The following is a 21,187-nucleotide window of genomic DNA, read 5'->3' on the forward strand; positions in this document are numbered from 1 at the left end:
CATGTGTGTGTATACATGTATGCATGTTTAAGAGTGGAGCAGGGCAAAATGAAATGCTATATTCAGCAGATATTATTGCATTCAGCATAAATACATTTTTCAAATCCATTAAAAGGGATTTTGCATAAATTATTTTTCTTTTATTATACATGAAATTTTGAAACTAATAATTTTAAACAATAAAATGCATTTGCCTTTTTTTCCAGAGGAAAGAAGCTTAAATCATCAGCTGTTGAAAGTTCACAGATCTATTGAATCTCCAGATATGAAAGTCTATTTAAGAATCTTCAGGCCTACTTTTTATGTTATGCATGTATTGTGTCTTTAACACATTTTTGCTTAATATATTTCTTGCATTTTCTTTGGTGATGAGGAAATCATTGTTTCTTAAGGAAGCTCACCTCATTTTCTGAGATTTAAAATTATCCTCTCATAACTTTGACCTATTGATTTTAGTTTTGTCCTGCACAGTTTCCTTTGTCAAGTTTAATTATTCCTCCACATGACAGCACTTTTCTACTTAAAGACAATTCATCGTATCCACACTAAGGCGGGTAATCAAATGGGGGTACTGCAGTTGTTTCTCCCTGCCATGGTTTGCAATTTTCTCATTATTATAGTGTCTCTCTTTTGGACAGACTTCAGGTACTTACTTTATTTCTTAAATTATTAAGTGGACACCAACAATATAACCAGATCAAACTCTTACCACATTCAAACCCCTGTATTAAAAACCATGTACTTGATTTCTTCTTTGGAAATCAGTTAGTAATATGTATAGATTTTCAGTGACATGCACAGTGACTGGAATTTCTTCAGTAGCATACATACTTTAAATAAATTGGCTTTATTTCAATTAAAAATAGCAATAAATATGTAGGCTTATTTTTATTGTGTTAAAATATGCATAACATAAAATTTCCCATTGTAGCAATGCCAAAGTGCTCAGTTCAGTGACATTAAGTGTATAGACATCATTGTGCAATCATCAACAGTATACATTTCCAGAAGTTTTTCATCATTCCTTTCTGTTTCTTTCTTCTTTCGTTTCTGCGATTTATCTTAGCCTTTCATATGAAAAAAGATATTAACATTTAAAATATTATAAAGATTAAACTGAAAAGAGAGAAATTTAAGAGCTACTAGAGAGAGGGAGCTCTTTTATAATTTTGTTTTTTTGTACTTATTCATGGGTACAAAGTGATGTTTCAGTACATATAATATATATGGATCAGATCAGGGTAATTAGCATATCCATACTCTCAGACATTTATCATTTCTTTGTGTGAAAGTATGTTCTTCATGGAAAAATTTCTCGAGGAGCAGTGATGAATGGGATTCAAAGCACGTAGGGAGGAGGTAATGTTGGACAGGAAGAAATATTGTTTTTTTAGGGATCAATGATAAACTAATCAGGTGGTATTGATAGATTAATCTTTTCACAACATTATAGTATAAATTCATGTATTTTGTTTTTCACCAGCACAAACTCATTTCAGCTACATGTCAGGCACTATGCTAGACACATAGGAATATAAATATGATGACTCACAAATCCTAATAACAAAGAATATGTGGTTTTCCAAGGGATGTACAAAAATAAAAGAAATGTACAATGAATGAAGTTTAAAGAATATTTATAGGATATTTAGGCAGAAGTTGAAAAATATTTTAACTGTGGTTATTTTTGTGGGAATCCAAGGAAGAGATGAATACAAGCAACAGAGATGCCTGCTCTACATATTACTGTATTTCACATGTATACTGCTTTACATATTATTGTGAGAGATAAAATAGATACTAGCGTGCTTCTAAAAGAAAAGGGCACATTTAAAGTTATTAATTCCCCATACTCCTGGATGATGTTGAGTCATATAATTAACAAATAAATAATTGCTATTTTTCCATCTTTTGGGTGCATACCCAAATTTAGCAGAATATGAATGAATTCCAGGAAATAATTTTAAGAACTTACTTGTTTTCATCCTTCTCAGGTTTTGTTCTGGTATATTAGGAGGAATGTATTACAGACATGAACTTTCACATGCTGGATCTCGGTATACAAGAACACAGAGAGTTTTCCCTGAAAATATGACAGTGATCAGAAACACAAATTTGTTCTGTCAATAAAAGGAACATTTGCTTCCTGGTGAGATGGTGGAGGGAGAGTTAAAATAATCACTAATTCTTAAATTCAGAACATCCATATGATATTAAAAAAAAATGCTGTGTTTCTCAGTATCTAATTTTAATCAGTATTTGGTGCCAAAAGGAATTTAGGATAAAGTTTCAGCAGATTTTTGTCTATGATGGCAAAGTAGCTAATTCAATTTAGAGGGCATATACAATATGGAGACAGGGATTTTGATGTAGAGGTTTTCTATTTTTCTTTGTTTTGAGTGTGCATAGGAAGGATAATTTAAGATCGCTAAGCAAAATTATTTTCTTCTCCCAAATTTTCATTTTGTTCAAGGTCATTTACGTTGCATTGCTGAAATTCTTTCACATGAAAGAGGTGACAACATATATGTGTTTCTTAATGATCAGGTCCCCACTGCATGAGTGCTGTTTGAGTGTGAGAGAGGCAAAGCCAGCAGATACTTTTATTGATGCCTATTCAAAGTCAGAGAAATCTATAACCAAGGGGTGAAGTGGGTAACCTCGAAGGTCCATTCCTGCCACAAAAGTTTATAAATCTATAAATTGGTTCTTGAATGATACTTCCGAAGTTCCCTGTAACAAGAGAAAAGCAGACAGAAAGGTGCATCTGAGTGGTTTGCAGAGGAGTATATGCAATGACATGCACCAATAATTCCATTACTGCTTATCTATACAGACCGTAGTACAATTTTCTGATGGTACATATATTTACTTTGAATTGTGCTTCTAAAAAAATGTAAATATACATATAGCATTTAATTCTATATTAATGGCATTGAATTCTATAAATTTCGGTTCCTTAATCACAATAAGAGCTCAATCATTTTTTATTTTGTTTTCCAAATGAATAAAGGAATTTGAATACTAGTAACTTAATAAACATCAAAGTCCATTATTCTTAAGCTTCTACTATTCCTGCAATTAGTGTTTGTTACTGCTTCATTTCTACATATAAACAAAGGTTTTTCTCTTTCTTTACATACATCTCCTTTGGTCATTCATCAACAGTTTTGCAGTAGATTCACTACATTTTCCACAGAGGATTGAGCCAGTTTCCCTCAATTTTTATCAAATTGCCTAAACATTCAGGTCTCTCTAAAGTATTCCTGTGGCTTGACATTCATTCTATCTCATACCTGAGGAACTGGATTTATTCACAGGAAACTGAAATCAACCTCTCATCCTCATCTAATACTACTTCCAATATAATTTTCCTCATACATTTATAAACACATCAAAGCCTTCTAAAAGATGTCAATGGCTTCAACTTATTTCTAATTCCAAATTAAGTTTATGAACAATAATAAAGTTCCTCTTTAAAGTTATGTTCTTGGCAGCAACATGGATGGAAATGGAGGCCATTATCCTAAGTGAATTAATGCAAAACGGAAAACCAAATACCACATATTCTCACTTATAATTGAGAACTTAACATTGGGTACACATGAACATAAAGATAGGAACAAAACTACTAGACTTGGAGACTACTAGAGATAGTAGAAAGGGATGGGTCAAGGGTTGAAAAGCTACCTATTGGCTACTCTGCTTACTACTCTGCTGAGGTTTGTACCCCAAACCTTAGCGCCACACTATATCCCTGTAACTAACCTGCACATGTGTTCCCTGAATACAAAATAAAATTTGAAATTGCATTTTTAAAAAGTTAGGTCGGAAGCACAATGTAGCTGAACAGTTTTAGAATCATTCTAAAAGTCACTGCAATGAAGTCAATCTACTGCACATACACATTGTATGACCCTACTTTTAAAACTAAAGATTCCAATCACAAAGACTGTTAATTAATTTAGTTAATTATTTAATTAACAAATATTTATTTAGGGTTTCCTATGTACCAGCACTCTGTTAGAGCTAGGGACATTGCTACAAATAAGATGTTTATGTTTTCTATAAATATTTCACTAGCAGTTCATTAAATGACACATCTTTTAAAGAATTGTTAAAGTAAAATGAGTGATTTCAAAAGAAGGGCAAAGTGCCAGTGAATCTTAAAAGAGGAAGATCTATCACGGCAAGAGATTTTCTTCTACAGGTAATGGCAATGCAGTTTATCCAAATGATAGTAACATAAAGATTGCATTTATTGGTTAAATCTCAGCTTCTCTAAGAAATATGACTGCTTTAATATATACCTGTTCCTTATTCTCTATATGTGTCCTGCATTGTTATTGTTAAAATATGAAACAATAACTTCTGATTAAATTACAGAGGAAGTATGTATACTACAGCATTTCAATGAATTTTACATTAGCTATTAACTGACAGATACAGCACATTCTTTTTATAAGTAATCCAGTTAATTTAGTGTCACTTGGGTCTTGGTTCTATTCTCCCTATTTAGGGTCACTTGAGTCCTGATTCTATTCTCCCCAGTGTATGATATTGTAAATTGGCAACTTCATTTTTCATATCAGTAATTGTTGTTCAGTTTTGGTGATGGTAGCGTATAGACAAAAGTGTGTTGATATTATTATATTGAGTTTTCCATATGTAGACAATCTTATTTGTACATGTGTCTTAGTATTTTTTCTCTCTTTTTCTTTCTCCTTCCACCTCTCTTTTCATTAAAATATTTAAAGAAAAATTTTGAGTGTTTGTTCTGTGCCAAGAATTATAGTAGGAGTTGGAGAAAACATGATAAAAAACAAACAACATGGCCCTTAACTATTAGAAGTACAGTGTTTTATCAAGGATGGTAGCAGACTACATTATAATCAACTATGTATGTTTTGTTTTAAAAATTAATGGGCTCTATCCTAGACCTATTAACTCAGTGGCACTGAAAGTGGGGCCTTGAAAACTGTTTATAAAAAAATATTGCCAAGTAGTCATGGTAATAGTAGAACCATGGTTTTAGTGAAAAATCTGTATAAATTTAAGGATTTATGGCTTATAACATGGTCTTCAACATACTTCGGTTTAATCTCACGTTTTATTCTCTGTAATAAAATAATACTAAAGTATTAATATCAACTATAATTTCTTGAGTTTACTGAGCATAAAGTGGTGCTTTCACGATATTTATATCTGTTAACTCATTTTATTCTGGCAATAGTCCTGTGAGGTAGATACCATTCTCATTTCCATGTGAAGGACAAGGAAACTGAAATGGGGAAGGTTCCATAAATTGTCCAAGATTTACTCAGTTAGAAAGTGAAGGGACAAACTTACACCCAGAGTAGTCATGTAGTTTACGTTTCCATGCTGTGAATCCCCAAACAGATTGCTGCTTTTCTCTTTAGATTATCAGTTATCTGTTAGAGCAATTAAAATAAGCATAATGTTTGCCTTCACTTTTTACAGCTTTTAGCGTTCTTCAATTATTTGAGTAGATTCGAGTTTCGTTGGGTGCAATGCCATGTTTGCTTGTAGAACTTACTTGGATATTTCTTATAGTTCAGGTCTTCTGGCAACAAATATTTGTAGCATCTGCTTGTCTGGAAAATCAAATAGACATTATTTTTAAGATACCTTTTGAATACAGAATTTTAGGTTAGTTCTTTATTTTTCCTTCAGTATATTATTGATGCCTCTTCTCTGCTTCTAGCTTGTTCACTTTCTGTTAGTAAGTTTGATGTGATTATTTTCTTTTTAAATACACTATATGTAATATCCCCCCCCATTTTTCCTGGCCCCTACCACTGCTTCAAGATATATTTTTATGGAAACTTCTATAATATTACAATGTTTTCCATTTCAACTACATACACACACACACACACACACACACCTCCTATACAGACTAAATAGCAAACTTAAACTTTCTGTACCACACTCCTTTCCATATCAATGGAGTTTATCCCATGCATTTACTTATTCTAATCTACTCTCCTCTGTTTTTTCAAGCCCTCATGTCTTACTGCCTAGATTTTGCTTCTGATTCTTATTTCACATATCCTCTTACGTGATACACTCATTTAGTCTTTCTCTTTCAATCTGACCTAATATTCCACCTCAGAAAGAGTCTGATTTTGATATTAACCCTCCATCGATACTAAATAGAACCACAGGTAAATGACAGAGGAGTTCTTCTGGCTCTCCGTTTTGACCCACAGAACTAAGCAAATAATTTTACTTCTGGGGTTCTATTCTTGAAAATAGGATGGGCCAATAAATTCCTATGAAGATTCAGTTGAAAGAATTATCAGTTCAATAGATGTATGACATTAAATATTTTAAATCTAGTGAGACTGGAAATATTTACCACTCTCAAATATAAAAAGAAAATATAGCTTAACTCACAGTTCTAAGACGTTGGAACACTTTCAAAGTCTCATTCAAAATCTTATAAAAATGCATACTTTACAGCATTTCTATCAGTTTGAGGTCAGACAACCTCCAATACATTCTCCTCAAGGCCTGTTGTGATGTAGATCCCTGGATACTTTGCTGACTTCTAATCTTAAATAGCTACAGATAGATTGTTACCATATTCATGATAACAACTTTCTTACATAATTACCAGGCACATGAAAATTTGAAACTCAACATTATATAGTCATTAAGAATCTTAAAAATATTGAATATTATTCAAAACATAAATTTTTATGGTGCTTGGGATTATCTGTTGATGGTTTAGAATTATCATACATTATGAAAAATGATGCATACAAATTATTTTGACAAAAACACGTATCTTCTTACCTAAACATGTTATTAAAGTTAGTGTGTTGGTGGTAACAATGACCAGATATATCAGCAGAATATTGCTGTCAATAATAGGTGCTTGAATCCATACATATATGTCATAGAAAAAACTAAATAATGAATTGAAAATAACAAATAGCCACCCTAGTTGATACGGTTAGGCTTTGTTTCCCCACCTAAATCTCATTTTGAATTGTAATCCCCATAATCCCCACATGTCAAGGAGGAGATCAGGTAGAGGTAATTGAATCATGGAGGTGATTTCCCCCATGCTGTTCTTGTGATAGTGAGTGAGTTCTCAGGAGATCGGATTTTTTTTTTGTCATTGATAAGGGGCTCTTCCCCCTTTACTTGGCATTCTTCCTTCCTACTGGCATTCTTTCTTCCTACCTAGTGAAGAAGCTGCCTTGCTTCCTCTTTACCTTCCACTATGATTGCATTTTTCCTGAGGCCTTCCCAACCATGTTAAACTGTGAGTCAATTAAACATCTTTATAAATTACCCAGCCTTGGGAAGTTCTTTATAGCAGTATGGAAACCAACTAATATAGTAGTATTTGCTTCAGCAATGCAAAGGGGTTCAAATATGATTTCTGTTGCTTTAGGAGGTATGATATTTAAAAAGACACCTTTAGAATGTTTCCACTTCAGTGGGTGGCACAAAGATGATAAAATATTTTTACATGTAACATAAGAGAAAAATATCTTTGGAAGATGTTAAAGATTTTCAAATACATGTAACCTTGTCTTAAAGAAATTGAAGTAGAGACTTGAGAAGTCCTGCTACTTGTCTGCAAAATGTCACACTGTTTCATATGATGCAGGATTATTTACCAAAAAATCTACAAAAATTAACTCAGGGTGCATTAAAGATCTACCTAATTTAATAAGCAGTAATCAGTAACAATAGTGGACTCTGCTATGACGCAAAGTATTATAGCCTAATAAGAAAGCCTTACCTGTAGCAAATAACTCTACATTATGAAGAATAAAATAAGTGCCAGCAGTATAAAGATAATGTCATATCCCAAGGAATGGAAAAGTAAAATGTTAAGAAAGAATCATGTCTATGAAAATTTTTATGATACTATGTTTTATGCATTTTGTATGTGCCTTAGCAACTGCCTTCAAAACCAATTATAATGAAATTAGGACAGAGATATGATTAGATAACAGAGTAGAAACCAGAAACCAGAAGATTGAATTTGATTGAATCTTGATTGAGATTCAAGATTGATTGAATTTTTTAGTTCAGTGGCATTAAGAAAAATTATCCCAAACTTGGAAATCAAAAAAGAGTACATTACGTTCTTTCAATGATCTACTGAGGCAATGGTTAATAAGAATACCCAAGGACCAGATAATAATTCAGGAGTAGATAGGGGTATTTGAAATGCAATTTACTATTTGATTAAAGCTCATGTGGTATGAAGTTAAATGTTAGCTTGTAGACTGCAGTCCAGTAGACAAGATGAGTGAATAGGTTATGTTTTGTTATTCCAAAAGACATGTGGAGTTTTGTATGCCACTGAAGCCTCATATTCTTTGCTCTTTTATCTTTTAACTGATTCTTAGAAGTACTATATAAGGGTCAGCAAACTTTCTGTATAGGTTCAGAAAAGATATATTTTCTTTTATGCAAAATTATTAGCTACAGTCACCATGTTGTATATTATATCACCAGAATTTATTCATCTTCTAAATAAAGTGTGTGCCTTTTCACCAAGACTTCCCTTTTCCCCCACCTCCCAGCCCTTGGAAACCACCATTCTCCTCTCTGTTTTCATGAATTAGACTTCTTTAGATTCCACATATTAATGTGATCATATAGCATTTGTCTTCCTGTACTCTGACAAATTTCTCTTAGTATAATGCCCTCCAGGTTGACTCATGCTGTCACAAATGTCAGGATTTATTTCATTTTTTGGTTAAATAATATTTATATATATATATATATATATATATATATATATATATGTATGTATTTGCCAGTTTATTTAAAATTTAAATAATATTCCATTATATGTATCTGCCAATTTATTTAAAATTATTTCATATAATATTTAAATCTAATACATTTTGAGTAATGTAAAATGCGTCCATATATTTTTTTAACAATGTGATACAAAGTCATTGTGAGTATCCTAGAAAAAAAGAAAAAATGATTTTATCCAAACAAGTGAATGGTGAGGTATTTTGTCACTTGTAACAAGTACTACTCCTGAAGGAAGCACTGAATAGGAAAAGGAAAAACTGGTACCAGCCACTGCAAAAACACACCAAAATATAAAGATGAATGACACTATGAAGACACTACATCAACTATTGAGAAAAATAAGCAGCTAGCATCATGATGACAGGATCATGTTCACACATAACAATATTAACCTTAAATGTAATGAGATAAATGTCCCAATTAAAATATATAGACTGACAAATTGGATAAAGAGTCAAGACCCATTGGTGTGCTGTATTCAGGAGACCAATCTCACATGCAAACACACAGATAGGCCCAAAATAAATTGTGGAGGAATATTTACCAAGCAATGGGAAGAAAAAAAAAAAAAAAAAAAAAAGCAGGGTGTGTAATTTTAGTCTCTGGCAAAACAGACTTTAAACTAACAAAGATCAAAAAAGACAGAATAGGTCATTACATAACGGTAAAGGGATCAATGCAACAAGAAGAGCTAACTATCCTAAATATGCATGCACTCAATACAGGAGCATCCAGATTCTTAGAGACCTACGAAGAGACTTAGACTCCCACACAATAATAGTGGGAGATTTTAATTCCCCACTGTCAATATTAGACAGATCAGTGAGGTAGAAAAGTAACAAGGATATTCAGAACTAAAACTCAGCTATGGACATATAGACCTAATAGGCATCTATAGAAGTCTCCACCCCAAATCAACAGAATACAACAGTTATTCTAAAATTGACCACGCAATTGGAAGTAAAACACTCCTCAGCAAATACAAAAGAATGGAAATAATAAAAAACAGTTTCTCAGACCACAGTCTAACAAATTAGAACTCAGAATAAAAAAATTCACTCAAAACCACACAACTAGATGGAAATTGAATATCCTGCTCCTGAATGACTGCTGGGTAAATAACAAAATTAACACAGAACTAAAGAAGTTATTTGAAACCAATGAGAACAAAGATAACACATACAAGAATCTCTGGTACACAGCTAAAGCAGTGTTAAGAGGGAAATTTATAGCACTAAATACCCATGTCAGAAAGCTGGAATGATCTGAAATCACCACACAAACATCACAATTAAAAGAACTAGAGAAGCAAGTGCAAACAAATTCAAAAGCTAGCAGAAGACAATAAATAACTAAGATCAGAGCAGAACTGAAGGAGATAGAGAAATGAAAAAAAAAAAAAAAAACCTTGAAAAAATCAATGAATCCAGGAACTGTTTTTTTGTTGTTGTTCAAAAAATGAAAAAAGGCCGGGCGCGGTGGCTCAAGCCTGTAATCCCAGCACTTTGGGAGGCCGAGACGGGCGGATCACGAGTCAGGAGATCGAGACCATCCTGGCTAATACGGCGAAACCCCGTCTCTACTAAAAAATACAAAAACTAGCCGGGCGACGAGCGGGCGCCTGTAGTCCCAGCTACTCGGGAGGCTGAGACAGGAGAATGGCGTGAACCCGGGAGGCGAAGCTTGCAGTGAGCTGAGAGCCGGCCACTGCACTCCAGCCTGGGCGGCAGAGCAAGACTCCGTCTCAAAAAAAAAAAAAAAAAAAAAAAATGAAAAAAATAATAGACCACTAGCTAGACTAAGACAGAAGAAAAGAAAATAATCAAATAGACACAGTAAAAAATGATAAAGGGGATATCACCACTGATCCCACAGACATAGAAACTACCATCAAAGAATACTATAAATACCTCTCTGCAAATAAACTAGAAAATCTAGAAGATATGGATAAATTCCTGGACACATACAACCTCCCAAGGATAAACCAGGAAGAATTCAAAGCCCTGACTAGACCAATAACAAGATCCGAAATTGAGGCAGTAATTAATAGCCTACCAACCAAAAAAAAAAAAAAACCCAGGACAAGACAGATTCACAGTCAAATTCCACCTGAGGTACGAAGAGGAGCTGGTGCCATTCCTTCCTGAAACTACTCCAAACGATAGAAAAAGTGACTCCTCCCTAACTCATTTTATGAGGCCAGCCTCATCCTGATACCAAAACCTAGCAGAGACACAACAATAACAACAACAACAAACAACGAAAATTTCAGGCCAGTATCCTTGATGAACATCGATGCAAAAATCCTCAATAAAATACTGGCACACCAAATCCAACAGCACATTAAAAAGCTTATCCAACATGATCAAGTCGACTTCATCCCTGGGAGGCAAGGCTGCTTCAACATATGCAAATCAATAAATGTAATCTGTCACATAAACAGAATCAATGACAAAAAAATACATGGTTACCTCAATAGACACAGAAAAGGCCTTTTATAAAAGGCCGCAACATTCCTTCATACTAAAAACTCTCAATACACTAGGTATCGATAAAACCTATCTCAAAATAACAAGAGCTTTTTATGACAAACCCATATCCAATATCATACTGAATGGGGAAAACCTGGAAGCATTCCCTTTGAAAACTGGCACAAGCAAAGGATTCCCTCTCTCACCACTCCTATTCAACACAGTATGGGAAGATCCGGCCAGGGCAATCAGGCAAGAAAAAGAAATAAAAGGTATTCAAATAGAAAGAGAAGAAATCAAATTGTCTCTGTTTGCAGATGACATGATTGTATATTTAGAAAACCCCATTGTCTCAGCCCCAAAACTCCTTAAGCTGATAAGCAACTTCAGCAAAGTCTCAGGATATAAAATTAATGTGCAAAAATCACAAGCATTCCTATACTGTCCAAAGTAATTTGTAGATTCAATGCTATTCACATCAAGGTACCACTGACTTCACAGAATTAGAAAAAAAAAATGTACACTGCATATGGAACCAAAAAAGAACCCATATAGCCAAGACAATCCTAAGCAAAAAGAACAAAGCTGGAGGCATAATACTACCTGACTTCAGACTATACTATGAGGCTACAGTAACCAAAACAGCATGGTACTGGTATCAAAACAGACGTATAGACCAATGGAATAGAACAGAGGACTCAGAATAACACCACACATTTACAACCATCTGATCTTCGACAAACCTGACAAAAACAAGCAATGGGGAAAGGATTCCCTATTTAATAAATGGTGCTGGGAAAACTGGCTAGCCATATGCAGAAAACTGAAACTGTACTCCTTACTCACAACTTATACACAAATAACTCAAGATGCATTAAAGACTTAAATGTAAACCCTAAAGCCATACAAACCCTAGAAGAAAACATACGCAATACCATTCTGGACACAGGCTTGGACAAAGACTTCAGGACTAAAACACCAAAAAAAATTGCAACGAAAGCCAAAATTGACAAATGGGTTCTAATTAAGCTAAACTGCTTCTGCATGGCAAAATAAACTATAGTCTGAGTGAAGAGGCAACCTATGAATACGGGGAAAATTTTGCAACCTATCCATCTGACAAAGGTCTAATATCCAGACTCTACAAGAAATTTAAACAAGTTTACAAGAAAAAGCAAAACCCCATCAAAAAGTAGGCGAAGGATATGAACAGACACTTCTCAAAAGAAGACATTTATGTGGCAAACATATGAGAAAAAGCTCATCATCACTGGTCATTAGAGAAATGTAAATCAAAACCACAATGAGATACCATCGCATGCCAGTTGGAATGGCGATCATTAAAAAAGCAGGAGACAACAGATGTTGGTGAGGCTGTGGAGAATAAGAACACTTTTACAGGTATTGGTGGAAGTGTAAATTAGTTCAGCAATTGTGGAAGACAGAGTGGTAATTCCTCAAGGATCTAGAACCAGAAGTACCATTTGACCCAGCAATCCCATTACTGGGTATATACCCAAAAGATATTAAATCATTCTACTATAAGGACACATGCACACATATGTTTATTGCTGCACTATTTACAATAGCAAAGACTTGGAACCAACCCAAATGTACATCAAGGACAGGTTGGATAAAGAAAAGATGGTACATATACACCACGGAATGCTATGCAGCCATAAAAAGAATGAGTTCATGTCTTTTGCAGAAACATTGTTGAAACTGGAAACCATCATCCTCAGCAAACTAACACAGGAACAGAAAACCAAATACCCTTTGTTCTCATTTATAAGTGGGAGTAGAACAATGAGAACAGATGGACACAGGGAGGGGAACATCACATATGGGGGCGTTTCAGGGGTTGGGAGCAAGGGGAAAGAGAGCATTAGGACAAATACCTAAAGCATGCAGGGCATAAAACCTGGATGATGGGTTGATGGGTGCAGCAAACCATCATGGCTCATGTATACCTATGTAACAAACTTTTATATTCAGCACATGCATCTCAGAACTTAAAGAAAATTTGAAAAAATTAAGTTACCTTGATGAATAGCAAGCTTCTCATTTATTGAACTCTCAGTAGCATATTATAAATCCACTGGGAAGGGAATTTTTAGTTAAATATGTGCATTAAAATAGTTTTAAGAAGATAAAAAAAAATTATCTACACAAAGTGTATTTTGTTAGATGACTCAGGACCCAGAGGTATCCAATGAGTAATTTGGAGATAAAGACAGACATAGCATAAGAGGAGTAACATACTATAAACAGAAAGCAAATACATCTTCCTTTCATCTAGTGGATGAGAGAAGAATGCCAGAAAGGAAGCAGAGCCTCTGCAGGAGCTACAGACTGACAACTTATAACAGATTCTCCTTAGAAAAATTAAAATGGTTGGTGTGGTAAGAAAGTCACCAGGTTTAAAGTCATTAGAATTCTGGGTCTGAACAGGTTTATTAAACTCTAGAGTCTCATAGTAATCATTTGTACAATGTTGCATTTAATACCTATCTCAGGGCATTATTGGAAAAAATAAAAGAGATAATTTATATTTGGAAAAACATAACAGGCCTCAAATGCATTGTTTCAGATTTTTGTGAATTGTTAGTTTAAATCATATGTCTTAAAGCACTTAAAGTGAAATTTTCCATGAATAATTGATTGATCCAATATTTTTTGAGACTGCAAAACTCTGGAAAGCTATTAAAGAAAATTGGAAGCTGTTTGCATGTCATTTACCTAAAATTTTAAATTAAAATCACATTTATTTTACATTTCTTCACTATGAAATTCAATTAAGACTCTTTCTGTTGACTAAAGAGGGATATATATACATTTGTTTTAAAAGTTATCATCCAAGAACTGTTGAGTTCAAAATTATATAAGACTTAACAATTTACTTGGTAGATGAATGTGTTTATCCCCTTAAAGTGGCAAACGTAGGTTAGAGCAGATTATAAAAATAACTGCTCATTACGAATGTAATGTTCTTATTATAACTAATGCCCCAGAATTTACAAATATATGCACAATATTAATTCTCTTGAATTAAGAACAAATAAAAAGCTTTTCATTAACTAGGTTCCTACAAGTATAAATAATTGAAATATACAAAAATATTAAGTTAATACTACTTTTCCTTGACTTACATAAAACAGGGTTTTATATGGAAATATGTGCAATATTTTTAAACATTTAATTCCTTCACTTTCCTGATTTTATAATCTCATTCAAGACTTGAAGCACATTTACACTATACACTTAAAGCAATAATGAAAACAACATAAAATAATAAATATCTCCCCATTTAGGGAAAAAAAAAACCTGAAAACAAAACAAAACAACTATTGCTAATTTTTAACTTAATTTTCAAGTCTAAGGTCCTACTTATATTAGATTTCAAAGCAGAGTATATCCAAAGCACAAGTCTTCTATAACAGATAAGAATTCTAGCATTTCTCTAAGATTTTTTTCATCATAAATGGTTTATATGAATCCTTTGAACACTGTGATAGGCAGAATAATTCCTCCCTACCGCAAAGGTGTCTACATCCTACTCTTCAAAACCTGAAGAAATGCTACTTTACATGGCAAAGGGTCTCTGTAGGTGTGAACAAGGTTAAAGATCTCGAGATGGGAAGATTATCTGAGTTTATCCAGGTTGGCCAATCTAATCACATGGATCCTCCAAAGGGAAAAACTTTTTCTGGTTTAAGTCAGAGGAAGATCCAACATATCTGGCTTTGAAGGTGACTGAAGAGGGGCATATGGAAAGTGATATGGTTTGGATATTGTCTCCTACAAATTTCATGTCGAACTGTGATCACAATATTGGAGGCAGAGCCTAGTGGGAGGGCGATTGGATCATAGGAGGGAGCCCTAATGAATAGTTTAGCATCATCTCTTTGATAATAAATGTGTTTTTGCTCAGTTAGTTCATGCAAGGTCTGGTTGTTTGAAGGAGTTTTGGAACTCTCTCTTCTCTCTCTTGCTCCCTCTCTCACCACATAACATGTGCATTCCCCTTTACCTTCGTTCATGATTGTAAGCTTCCTGAAGTCCTCACCCGAAGCAGATGCTGGCACTATGCTTCATGCACAGCCTGCAGAACTGTGAGACCAAATAAACCTTTTTTCTTTATAAATTACCCGGCCTCAGGTATTTCCTTACAGTAATGCAAGAACAGTCTAATATACTAAGACGTGGATGCTTATAGAAATTGAAAAGGAAGGAAACTGATTTCCTCCTACAGCCTTCCGAAGGAGCATGGCCTGGCTGATACCTTGATGTGTCGCTATACGGTGAAACCTGTGTAGGACATCTGTATCTGTAATATAATAAATTTTTGTTTCTTATGCCATTAAATATGTAGTGATTTCTTATAGCATCAATAGAAAACTAATAAAAGCACCTATAGGTATTACAAATCTATGTTCATATTTTCTTATTGCCTCTCCTTTCATAAACTCTCCATGTTGCTAACTGAAGATGTCCAACCACTTAGCAGAACTTCTTAACCTTTAACTCCAAGCAATTGGAACTGTCTGTACTTTTCACTTCACATATGAATCAAGCTGCTTCCCTTAACTTCCTAGAAGTTTTGTTAAGGTCATATTGTATATTTAAAACATTGTATAAATTTCTGAAACAATAACAAATAGAAAGCTGAGCATAGCTGCCTGTCTTACTATCCCACAAACATATGCCAGTCAGGATTTCATTAGGAAAGCAGAACTACCATTGATGATATGAAGAAAGCATGTCTTATAGAGATTAAGCTTTGTATGAAAGAAAAGATAGGCAAAGAAAAGCATGGCAGATTGTTGCTGCTGAAGTTGCAATAAGCCTTCGTGGCTGACAGCTGGAAAGAAAAGCTCGACATGAAGTGGAGAGAGCAAAAACAACCTGAAACCCACATTGTTTTCTAGCTGCCTCTAGTGTCGATGGAATGAGTGAACTGTTCCTGACTTCTATCACATAGCTGAGCATACATGTCACTTTGAAAATGGTATATCAGAGATGTCTGTGAGCTTCAGTGGCATTGTATGCCCACACCAACCCTGATGGCATAATGGTTTCTAATTCCTTCTACTTTCCAAGACCTGCACGTATTTTTTTGTTGTTGTTGTTGCCAATTCTAAACCAGAACTATTCAGTCAAGGGAATTTTGGGGAATGTAGTTTTGCTAAGATGACAGAGTACAAGCCATCAAATGGCCCTAATATCTTAGGCTTATATCTTTATTAGTTTGAACAAGTTTTTATATGTGAGGGCTAGCTCATGCCCCCTAATTAGAAATGTCCAGGGGCTAGCCCTCATGCCCCTTGGACATATTTTGCCTTATGTGCAACACTCACTCTCCAGAGGTAAAATGTCCTTTCTTTCTTCAATCTGAGAGCCAGCAGGAGTAGGAGTAAAAAATGACAGTGCTAACAGTTATGATGCCAGGAGAAATATATTATAAATCTATCAGAGAGCATTCTTATATTCAGCTATAGGATGTGGTTAAACTCCATGCCCCAAAATACAGAAACCCTAAAATTTTAGAATAAATTGTTAGATGTTTGAGTTTTTCAAAATTAAGGTAAATTTATGTGAATGAAAGCAGTAGTCTAGTCCAAATCTATTTTGGAGAGAAATATACTTCTAATGTTTAATATCAGAAATCACATATAAATACAATTTACTATATTAAAAACGATTAGTTCAGTTTTCAGGTTCCAGATCGTCTTTGCACTGTTTTTCAAATAATAAAACACTGTGCTTTTGGCTTCTAAAGTGTAATTTTACTGAAACAAAGTCACTTCCAAAGCCAGTAAAGCTCCTTTCCCCCATAAAAATCCACATTGACAACAATAATATATAAAACAAAATAGAACAAAACAACTTCTCCTTACTGGGCACCTTGTTAGAGAAAAGAAATATATTGCAGGGTTTTTCATAAATTTATAAGATCCCTTCAAATTAGGCCTAAAAATCGAAGGAAATAAAAGGTGTATAGCGCAATCTATTTATTCAGCATGCATTCTGTGACTTAGAAAAAGTAAATAAAAACTTAGCACATATATAGTTTTACACACTGAGAGCTTTCTGAGAATTTTTTTATTTTTATTTGCCTACCGGTTATCAAAACTTTTTAAGTACATTTATTTTATTTTAATTGGTAGAACAAAATTAGAAAGAAATACTAGATCGATTTACATTTTAGAAAACACAGGATTCTTGTAGAGCACACAAAATGGATAATGAATAAGGAAGAGACTAAGTTATATAGAGAAAAATATAGCATAAGTTAGAGTTTAACCCAGAGAGAAATGATCAGTATCAACACGTATGCTTTGTGGGAATTTGGAGCAAGATAGAAAATACTATTTTTGGAAAGCTTTGCTGTATGTTGTATGGAATTTCTGCTTCATCCTTGTCTTTAAGAGACTTCACCAAAGACATAAATTTCAAAACTTGTTGTATTTAGTTTTATATTTGGTTGAGGTTATATCATATTGAAATTAGGCATGAAGCAGTCCAATGTTAGGCACATTAACATCTAATATTATTATTTTACTTCATATGTATGTATTGAGCATCTTTTTGCTGTCATCGCTTGTGGGTATTTCGCCCTCTTCCCCCGCTTCAAAAAAAAAAAAAAAAACAAACAAGTAGACAAAATAATTATTACAATTCAAATCTACAAATATCTTAATAAAGATATACCAAAGTTGCTGTGGTAGCAAACACAATCAAAAAAGTCAATGTTTAAGAACATACTCTATTAGTTAAGTGACAATTCTTTTTTTTTTTTTTTTTTTTGAGTGCAGTGGCCGGATCTCAGCTCACTGCAAGCTCCGCCTCCCGGGTTCACGCCGTTCTCCTGTCTCAGCCTCCTGAGTAGCTGGGACTACAGGCGCCCGCCACCTCGCCCAGCTAGTTTTTTGTATTTTTTAGTAGAGACGGGGTTTCACCGTGTTAGCCAGGATGGTCTCGATCTCCTGACCTCGTGATCCGCCCGTCTCGGCCTCCCAAAGTGCTGGGATTACAGGCTTGAGCCACCGCGCCCGGCCGACAATACTTTAAAGTAGGTTTTGGGTTGGCGCGGTGGCTCAAGCCTGTAATCCCAGCACTTTGGGAGGCCCAGACGGGCGGATCACGAGGTCAGGAGATCGAGACCATCCTGGCTAATACGGTGAAACCCCGTCTCTACTAAAAAATACAAAAAACTAGCCGGGCGACGAGGCGGGCGCCTGTAGTCCCAGCTACTCAGGAGGCTGAGACAGGAGAATGGCGTGAACCCGGGAGGCGGAGCTTGCAGTGAGCTGAGATCCGGCCACTGTACTCCAGCCTCTGCTGCAGAGCAAGACTCCTTCTCAAAAAAATAAATAAATAAATAAAAATAAAAAAAATAAAGTAAGTTTTGCTTTTAAAAATAGCATTATTGCAATACTAAGATACTTATAAGTAGAAGTATGAGCATGTGCAATTTGCAATGAATAAAATAAGAATCACACAATATTTTTAAAAAACATGTGTGATCAGCAGCCTCTGGCATACTTTTCTCAACTTGCCTTCAAAATAATTATTAAATTATGCACAAAAGTATATTTAATGTGTGAGTGTCTGCATGTGTTTGTGTGTGCACATGTGTGTGCTGAGAGGCAAGTGCCTTGGACCTACAGATAAAAGGTTACAGATACAAATATCACTCATATTGGCAGGTCCTGTATGTCTTCTTGATAAAATAGTCTATGGAATCTATTACACAGATTTATTTATTTCACATTTCTTCTTGGCGGATAAATAGAGGGCTTTGAAATTAGAAATGACTGGATTCACATATCATTTCAGCCACATAACTGACTATGAAATCTTGCATAAAATAGTAAATCATTCTGAGGCTCACTTATTTTACCAAAAATAATGAATAAACCACAGGCAATATTTCTCTTAATCCAAATTCCCATCAATTGAAAATTAACCAGAATTGTATATCCCATTAAGGAAGAAAAAAACAAGCTGTTGTCAGTTATACTTTTAATTTGCATCCTGAGCTGAGCATCAATAAAATGTTATAATATAAATATAGCACTTGTTAAAATACAGCCACTCAGTAGATTTTGTCTCTGATGATATTTGCAATGTATATTACAGGGAAAAAAAAGAAAGCAAGAACCTAACAAATAAATGTAGAGTTTTACCTTCCTGTCCTATTCTTATCCTAGGTTATGCATATTTCCATAGCTGTTATGATAATAGCAGTGTCATTTTAGTTTAAAAATTATACTTAATATATCATAAGAATTTTCCTCATTCTGCAGCCTTCAGAATTGCTTTTTTAATGACATATATATTGAATTTATTTAAAAGTATATTTTTGCACTTATCTTTGTGTTCCAAATTTTAGCTACTATCAATTATATTGGCATGAATGTATTCACTGATTTTGTTTCTCTGCTTATTATATTTCCCAATGGTAAATGTTAATACAGTGAAATTAGTGGATCAAGGCATAGAGATACTTGATAGCTCTTAAAATATATTGCACAAGTTGTTATAAAAAACTTATTGTAAGTCTATAATTAGTGTGAAATTAAAGACAAATTTAAAATTGCTTTTCAAAATTATTGTGTTGGCTTAGCAGTTTCACTAATAAAATACGTATTTTTTAACCACAATATTATAAAAGTATGCAATGCTTTAAATTTAATATCCTACTATTGATACAGTTTTACTTTTTATTTTTTATTTATTTATTTATTTATTTATTTATTTTTTGAGACGGAGTCTCGCTCTGTCGCTCAGGCTGGAGTACAGTGGCCTGATCTCAGCTCACTGCAAGCTCTGCCTCCCTGGTTCACGCCATTCTCCTGCCTCAGCTTCCCGAGTAGCTGGGACTACAGGCGCCCGCCACCTCGTCCGGCTAGTTTTTTTGTATTTTTTAGTAGAGATGGGGTTTCACCGTATTAGCCAGGATGGTCTCGATCTCATGACCTCGTGATCCGCCCGTCTGGGCCTCCCAAAGTGCTGGGATTACAGGCTTGAGCCACCGCGCCCGGCCTACTTTTTATTTTTTGATAACTAGTCAATTTAATCTTTTCTTCCATGTTCACTAAAAATGCATAAATCCTTATTTTGTAATTGTTTAAATAACAGAATTTTTGCCTTGCTATTTGAAAGTCTAATCTTATTATGCCAAATATTGAAACGCTATTGTTTATATTGAGACATGAAAAATTGTGATTTATTTATATATGTTACATTTTTTTCTGCGAGAATGAGTTCTGTTGTATTTTGCTTACCAATTAAATTTCTCAGAGAACTTTCTCATTATGTCATTTATAGGAAGAAAGACAAATATTCAAAAGACAGTATTTGTTAGGCATAGTGGCTCACACCTGAAGCTGAGGTGGTAGTATCTATCACAGTAGGACAGGAGTCAAAATAATTAATAATAATAATAATAATAATAATAATTGGTAGCTCTGTTTTCTGAAACATCTTAACATCACAAGAAAGCAATTTATCTTTCCTTCTAGTTTTATTTGGACACTTGAAACTCAGTGACTTATTTCAAGTCATGGAGCTTGCTAAATCCTAATGATGTAAACTAGAAAATAAATGAAGATTTAAAATGTATTGAGGTAAAAGTACACATATAATAATTTTAACATTGGCAAACCTTATAAAGTACAGAATGTAGTCAGCTGAGTATTCTGGCTCCTGATTACATGAAGCCAATTTGAGAACTTACACTTTGAAGCCACAAAACAGGTAGAAATAAACTAACACGTAACAGGCAAATAGATAAAAATTCTACATAATAAGATACATGGATAAGATTTATTGATAATTTTTTAAAAATTTACACATTCGATGTATATTTAGCATTACTGAGAGGATTTGTA

General features: G+C 34.1%; 1 long non-coding RNA gene across 2 annotated transcripts in view; it reads right to left on the bottom strand.

Moving 5' to 3' along the window:
- Positions 1-879: 879 nt before the first annotated feature.
- Positions 880-21,187, bottom strand: part of LOC117087418 — a 41,186-nt gene continuing 20,878 nt past the window's right edge. For both annotated transcript variants that reach the window (XR_004438806.1, XR_004438805.1), the window contains exons 4-5: positions 5,350-5,615; positions 880-2,733 (exon numbers count right to left, since the gene is read on the bottom strand). This is a non-coding gene — a long non-coding RNA (uncharacterized LOC117087418). The remainder of the gene's footprint in view (positions 2,734-5,349; positions 5,616-21,187) is intronic.

The sequence above is a fragment of the Trachypithecus francoisi genome, unplaced genomic scaffold, assembly GCF_009764315.1.
Source record: "Trachypithecus francoisi isolate TF-2019V2 unplaced genomic scaffold, Tfra_2.0 Lachesis_group10, whole genome shotgun sequence".
In the NCBI taxonomy this organism is placed as follows: domain Eukaryota; kingdom Metazoa; phylum Chordata; class Mammalia; order Primates; family Cercopithecidae; genus Trachypithecus; species Trachypithecus francoisi.